This window comes from Rattus norvegicus, chromosome 5 (genome assembly GCF_036323735.1).
Source record: "Rattus norvegicus strain BN/NHsdMcwi chromosome 5, GRCr8, whole genome shotgun sequence".
NCBI lineage: Eukaryota > Metazoa > Chordata > Mammalia > Rodentia > Muridae > Rattus > Rattus norvegicus.
In genome coordinates this window covers 8,323,522-8,330,792 of record NC_086023.1, presented here as the reverse complement: position 1 = coordinate 8,330,792, position 7,271 = coordinate 8,323,522, and the positions used below count along the sequence as shown (strand labels likewise).

General features: G+C 40.6%; 1 non-coding gene across 1 annotated transcript; it reads left to right on the top strand.

Moving 5' to 3' along the window:
* Positions 1–6,610: 6,610 nt before the first annotated feature.
* Positions 6,611–6,740, top strand: LOC120103307 (small nucleolar RNA SNORA17). Its single transcript, XR_005505382.1, has one exon. It is a non-coding gene; the product is annotated as a small nucleolar RNA SNORA17 (small nucleolar RNA).
* The last annotated feature ends 531 nt before the right edge of the window (positions 6,741–7,271 follow it).

Below are 7,271 nucleotides of genomic sequence, written 5' to 3'. Positions count from 1 at the left end.
AAGTGGATCATGATGGGGAAGAAGGAGGAACTCCTTCTAAGGAATAGAGGGAGAGGAAACCATAAACAGGATATATTATGTGAGGAAAAGATTTATTTTCAATAGAAAGGGGAGAAAAAACACACCAAAATTAATCCCAAAAAATTATAAAAAATAAAAGAAGCCCTTATCTGGACTATCAATCAAAGATACCCCTTTAGGATGAATTTTAACCAAGTAAGTTAATATAGTTCACAAAAAAATAAAAAAGAACCCAGATGCCCTTCAACAGAGGAATGGATACAGAAAATGTGGTACATCTACACAATGGAATATTACTCAGCTATCAAAAACAACGACTTTATGAAATTCGTAGGCAAATGGTTGGAACTGGAAAATGTCATCCTGAGTGAGCTAACCCACTCACAGAAAGACATACATGGTATGCACTCATTGATAAGTGGCTATTAGCCCAAATGCTTGAATTACCCTAGATCCCTAGAACAAAGGAAACTCAAGACGGATGATCAAAATGTGAATGCTTCACTCCTTCTTTAAATGAGGAAAAAGAATACCCTTGGCAGGGAAGGGAGAGGCAAAGATTAAAACAGAGACTGAAGGAACACCCATTCAGAGCCTGCCCCACAGGTGGCCCATACATATACAGCCACCCAATTAGACAAGATGGATGAAGCAAAGAAGTGCAGACCGACAGGAGCCGGATGTAGATCGCTCCTGAGAGACACAGCCAGAATACAGCAAATACAGAGGCGAATGCCAGCAGCAAACCACTGAACTGAGAATAGGTCCCCCGTTGAAGGAATCAGAGAAAGAACTGGAAGAGCTTGAAGGTGCTCGAGACCCCAAAAGTACAACAATGTCAAGCAACCAGAGCTTCCAGGGACTAAGCCACTACCTAAAGACTATACATGGACTGACCCTGGACTCTGTCCCCATAGGTAGCAATGAATATCCTAGTAAGAGCACCAGTGGAAGGGGAAGCCCTGGGTCCTGCTAAGACTGAACCCCCAGTGAACTAGACTATGCGGGGAGGGTGGCAATGGGGGGAGGTTTGGGAGGGGAACACCCACAAGGAAGGGGAGGGGGGAGGGTGATGTCTGTCCGGAAACCGGGAAAGGGAATAACACTTGAAATGTATATAAGAAATACTCAAGATAATAAAAAAAAAAAGAAAAAAAAAAAAGAAAGAAAAAATACAAAAAAAAAAAAATAAATAAAACAACTGGAAGAGACTAATACTAGTTAATTTCTCCTTGGCAAATCATCTACTTCTTAGGTTAATCAAATTATACATATTATTGTATGTTTCTAGTTCACTCAAAATTAACTATACCATTTTCTTGGGTAGGAACTGAAAGTTCTATTTCTTCATTTTATAATCAATCTTTACATGCAATCTTCCTCTTGCTTAAGATCTTTTCTGTACGATACGTGTCGGCTCGGAGATCTCCGTAATAGATCTCCGTAATAAACCTCGCCTTTGCTTATTACAAAAAAAAAAAATCTTTTCTGTAAATAAATAAACATAAGAACCCTGTTGTAAATAGAGTTTTCTTTTTCTTCTGATAAGGTAAGGATAAAAATAACAACCGCTCCCCTCAGGACTCAGGAACTAGGGCAGAAGAGGAGCTGGGGAAACTGCTGCACTAGAAAGGATGGGTGACACCAAGGACACAGCATCTTCCAGACAAAACAGGGCTAACACACACTGTGAACTCACAGAGACTGTGGCAACATGCACAGGTCCAAGACAAATGGTGTCCCAGTACTGAGACAAGGAAGTAGATACAAGTTTCCATTTAACTAAGAGGCTGTCCTCAGTTGACAACTGCTTGCAAAAGAAAAATTAGTTTTCTCCAATGGAATCTCACTGGGTAGAAAACCCACACTTAAGGGCAGGTCCCATGCCCAGATGACCAACAGAATAAACTCAATGGTATTTTACCTTACTGGTCTTTTGCTTATATGGTTTCTAATTTAGGTGTTTTGTTTTAGGGTGTGTGTTTGTGTGTGTGTGTGTGTGTGTGTGTGTGTGTGTGTGTGTGTGTGTGTGTGTAAGCGTGCAGATTTCTCATTCTTTTCCTTCTTAAAAAATTCTGATTTGATTTGTTTGTTTGTTTGTTTGTTTGTTTGCCTGTTTCCCAGGGAAAGAAGGAATGGAGTTGGATGAGTGAGGAGTATCAGGGAGATGAGGGAGGGAAAACTGTGGTCAAAATATATTATATACAAAAATATTTTCAATAAAAAAATTTACAAATGCTACTTCTGTACACACTAAGTAATGAACCACTTAGGTTTAATTTTTTTTCTAAACATGTCTACTGTTGAGGAAGATGTATAGTAAGACATGAGTTTGAAGTAAAAAGGATCAGGGGTTCCTGTACGTTTAGGAGAAACCCATAATCTTAGTTCAGAAGGCCCAGACAGTAGAATCTCTTAAGCCCAAGAGTTTGGGAGCAGCCTGGGGTGACATGACATGTCTCACAAAGGAGGCAAGGAGAAAAAGGAGAAGAAGGAAGCCTAAGAACTGGAGGTGCTGGAGGAGGGTGGGGGTGGAGAAGCATTTGAGTTCATGCCTCCTTGTTTATCTTTACTCTTGATCACTGCCCGTCCTGTAACTTACTCTGTTCCAAGGCTGCAGAAAGACCCAAGCAAACAGAACCCTAAACTAAGAAGAGAAAAGGAGCCAGGTAAGGTAAGACCATGCATCTGACTCTGAGCCTGTGCGTCACAGTGGCTGCTTCCTCCTTTCTAGATACTGTCCAGTGAGATGGTTCTACCTCCCAGTGACTTGCTGCGAACGTGTGTTTGTTTGCTTGTTTGTTTGTTTGTTTGTTTGTTTGTTTGTCTCTGCAAGCTTGGTACTTACTCTTAAACTTCCTACAAATTACATTGGGGAGTTCCCAAGTATTGAGGTTCTGAAAGAAATTTCACAAACAGCCTAAAAATTCTTTTTTGTGGAAATGAAAAACTTTGCTCTCACAGAACAAGTAATCAAGCATTACTCTCCAAAGAGCCACTTCCTCTGTGTGAGCACAAAAGCCCATTTTGGAGTCTTCATAAATAAACTGTTTTATAAATGAGCACCATCCAAAGGACCGTGCTAGCATTCAAGAGGGAAGAACCCAACCAGAAAATAAGGGCCCTGGCAGTGGTGGGACAATTCTTTCAGGTGTATGTATATATTATATATATATATGACACACAGACACATACACACACACATGCACACACATGTGTGTGTGCGTGTCCGTGTGTGTGTGTGTGTGGTGTGTGTGTCGTGTGTGTGCATGTGCGTGTGTGTGTGTGTGTGTGTGTGTGTGTGGCGTGTATGTGTATATAAGTGTTTGTGTATGTATGTATGTGTTTGTGTATGCACACATTTGAGGTGGAACCTAGGTACTCCTGAATTGTAATCACATGTTGTAACATAAAGACACATGCCTAGTCTAGGACACAATCTTACAGATATCAAGCAATTCCTCACCCAGAATATTATTAACAGTTTGGACACCCCCAACACACAGAAAAAAGAAAAAGAAAAGCTGATTTAAATTTGTGAGGGAAAATGCTGCTTCAAAAATTAATTCTTAACTTGAATAAACCATGATACAAAGACTTATAATGAAGACAGTGTTGTGGGGTATCTCTCTATCAGAGCAGACTGCTTGGACATGGTTTAAGCCAATAGAAGTCTTTATTAGCCAGTGGATGACTACAGTGGGTGTTTGGGATTCCAGTGAAGCCCTGAGCCTTTCTCACCTCACAGTGAGCTTTTAAGCACGCATGCGCGCGTACACACACACACACACACACACACACACACACACACACACACACACATTCTGGGTTGACATACTTCAATTAATAAGAACATTTAGCCAGAAGTGGAACTACAGAAGACAAAAAAACACTTGGAAACTTTTCCAGAACTATGACTTTCATGGATTAGGCCTTTGTTTCCATTTTAGCAAGTAGTATTGTCTACATGCTGAATGTTATGCCTGCATGGTACTTTCATCATAGAGTCAGTTGTGCTAAGGTCTGAGAGCCTACACAGGTCAGGGGCCTGTAATGCCACTTTTTGCAAAAGATAAGAGTACAACGCATACAATACAGAATCATCTGTATTGTCTGAACTCTCGGCAGCAATAGTCTAGTCCCCATTACGAGTGTGTGGCAAGAGTTCCCTGATAACATGTGTGACGGCTATTCTTTTTGTTCCAAATAGGTAGATACAGTTCTGATCCAGACCTTTGAGGTAAGAGAATACATGCCTTTATTTTGGATCTTGAGGCAGGAAGACACACCTTCATTCAGAAGCCTATAAAGAAATAGAAGAAAGAAGCCTTTTATCTTTGCCTGCTTACCTTTGCCTTGCTTTAATGCTTACTATTAGATTCTTGAACTTTCTATTGTCAGCCAGCTTCTGTTTGATTAGCTGGACCACAGCCATTCTAATAAATCACACACACACACACACACACACACACACACACACGCACACGCACACACATGTGTGTGTGCGTGTGTGTGTATGTGTCTGTGTGTCATATATATATATATAATATATACATACAGGCTGTAGCATTAGTCTCAAATAATAATAATAATAATTATAATGGTAATAATAATAATGATGATGTAAAAAAATTTAAAACAATAAAAACTCTATTGTGGCCCCCATTCTCCAGCAAACTCTTCCTAGCAGGGTGATTTTCAAAACTTCCTGAATATTACCAGACTAAGTATCAGCTTTTGTACTTTACCCAACCCTAAACCAATCACTACCTAGCTCCAACTGATCAGAACTGGGATAATGGATTTGGAGATCTTCCCATCCAAGCGCATAGTAAGAGTAAGAAATGCCCTGGGAAAAAACAAGACGCAATTTCAAAAAGTACACAGAGCAGAAGCTGAACAGGGATATAACTGCCTGTGCTAGGTTAAAAGCTTCAGTTTTAGGCGACCATCTCTTCAATGGCCAGTGAAAATAAAGAGTTCCCCAATTTTCTCCTTTATCTTTTGAATGTTAACAGGTCTAAGCATGAAGAATGAAACCATTAAGAGAAATTAAATTCATTTGTCTGAGAATTTGGAGTTATTTATATTCAAAAAAATGTATCTCATTTTGAGTCCATTGTGTTTGTGGTTCTGGGACTAGCTTACCTTGTCTGGAAAAACAAGAGCTTTTCCTTAGAGGATTGTTATGTTGAGTGACAGTTTGACATGACCTAGAATCACCCAGGAGGAGACAGACTTTAGAGCATGTCTGTGAAGAAGTTTCTAGAATGGGTTATCTGAGGTGAGAGGACCCAAAAGTGGGTATTGCCACCATTCTATAGACTTGGTTCCCCAGCAAAATAACAAAGAGAGTAGAGCATTGCATTCATTTCCTTCTGCTTCCCCATCTCAGAGGCAATGTGACTGGCCATCTAGCCCTCCAAAATCCCACATAAAAGCTGGATGCTTGATCACAACGGCTAGTCGTTTTTCACAGTAGTGACTCCTAAGTTAAAAGAACCTTAATTGAGAAAACACCTCCATAACGTTGACATGTAGGCAAGCCTGTAATGGCATTCTTCTGATGGGTGATTGATGTGGGAAGGCCATTGTGGGTAGGTGTTTCAGAGACTTACATGAAAATAAACTTAACAAGCCAATATGTAACGCTTCTTCAGTGCTTCTACTCTAGTTCTGGCCTCTAGAATCTTACCCTGATTCCCCTTGGTGATGTAGTATGACCTGACAGTTGTAAGATGAAATAAACCCTTTCCTCCTCAGGTTGGTTTCAGCCATGGTGTTTATTATAATATTTGAATATTATATAATAGTATTATATAATATTCGAACACCTAATGAAAAGTCTACCTATGACCACAGCAGTTGGGAAGCAGAGACGGGGAGTCCCAGGAATAGGCATATCTCCTGTAGATCATAAACCAAACCTAAGTGCCTCTCAGGAATCTGAAAATATCTGGATGAAGTACAGATACTATTTCTAATATAGTAATACGCAAAGAACTATACCAAAAAAGAATAAACTGTAAAAACTTGAATTTTGAGAATTACTCAAATCTTATATGTAAAAAACAAGCAAACAAACAAAAAACCCTAACATAAGTGAGTCTGGTGCAATTTCAGAGCATAGAAGACTGAGGCAAGATAACCACAGTCACAGACCACCTGGGCTACATAGTAGCCTCCCATTTCAAAAAGAGTTAAACATCATTAAAGACATTGGTTGGTTGCCGAGCAACCAAGTTTGCTGTAGTTGAGCCCATCTAGACCTATCTCTACAGTACCAGTAATAGCACTTTGTTAATATACTACTTGGGCACTAAATGTAGTATAATGCAGTGTCAGCGTTTACCAAAAGGATAACTCTCTCATATCTAATCTTTTTAGTTTCTCGAGACACAAAAACTCTGGCTATAAACATTTATCTTCCAAATAGCACATACTCAAACCAACAAGCCACCAGTTTTCAACATCATCAAATATGTAGTTAAAAAAATGAAAATTTAACTTAGTTTCCAACGAATTTTTAAATATCTTCTGTGTTAGCTGTCAAAAAGAGGTTTTGTTTTTTTTTTTATTAATTCATAGACCTGCTCTTAGAAACATTGCAGGTGTGGCTGCTCTGTCACATGTGTGTCAGTTGGTAGCAGAAAGGAGAGAAGCTATGTCCATGCTCAGTGCTCTGCCTATGAACATCTGACCTATGAACATCTGATATTCAACTTTCTCTGAAAACAGAGAGCCTGGGGAGACCACTAGTTTGAAGCCACCCAGGCCCTGACGGCTCCCAGGACTGGGAGCAAGCTGGAAACAATTCATCCACCTGCATCTGAGGGCCACAAGCAAGAGTAAGCTGAGATAGAGGACCATCACATGGGACCAGGCAAGAATGACCACCGATGACCACCAGACTGGCACCATGGGGTCTGGGCAGGGAGCTAGATTGAGAAGACCGCCAGCCAGGTACCATAATGCACAAGTGAGGTATAGCACTCCTAAGACAATCTTGGACACTCAGAGACCTCAGGCACCTCTAAGAGGACCAAGTAAGTGGTGGAGAAGTGGAAGAGAAAGAGAAACGGAAGGATGGGACCACCTTGAAGACAGGCAGAACTGGAGACTCGAGGGTAGTGATGAGGGTAGTGAGGAACAGCCTGATGTGAGTAGCCTGTGATCCCATCTGGGACCATGGTGGGTCCATGGCCTGTGCTGCCACTGGGGCTATGTGGTCTGGGTTGTCCTCCAGGAAC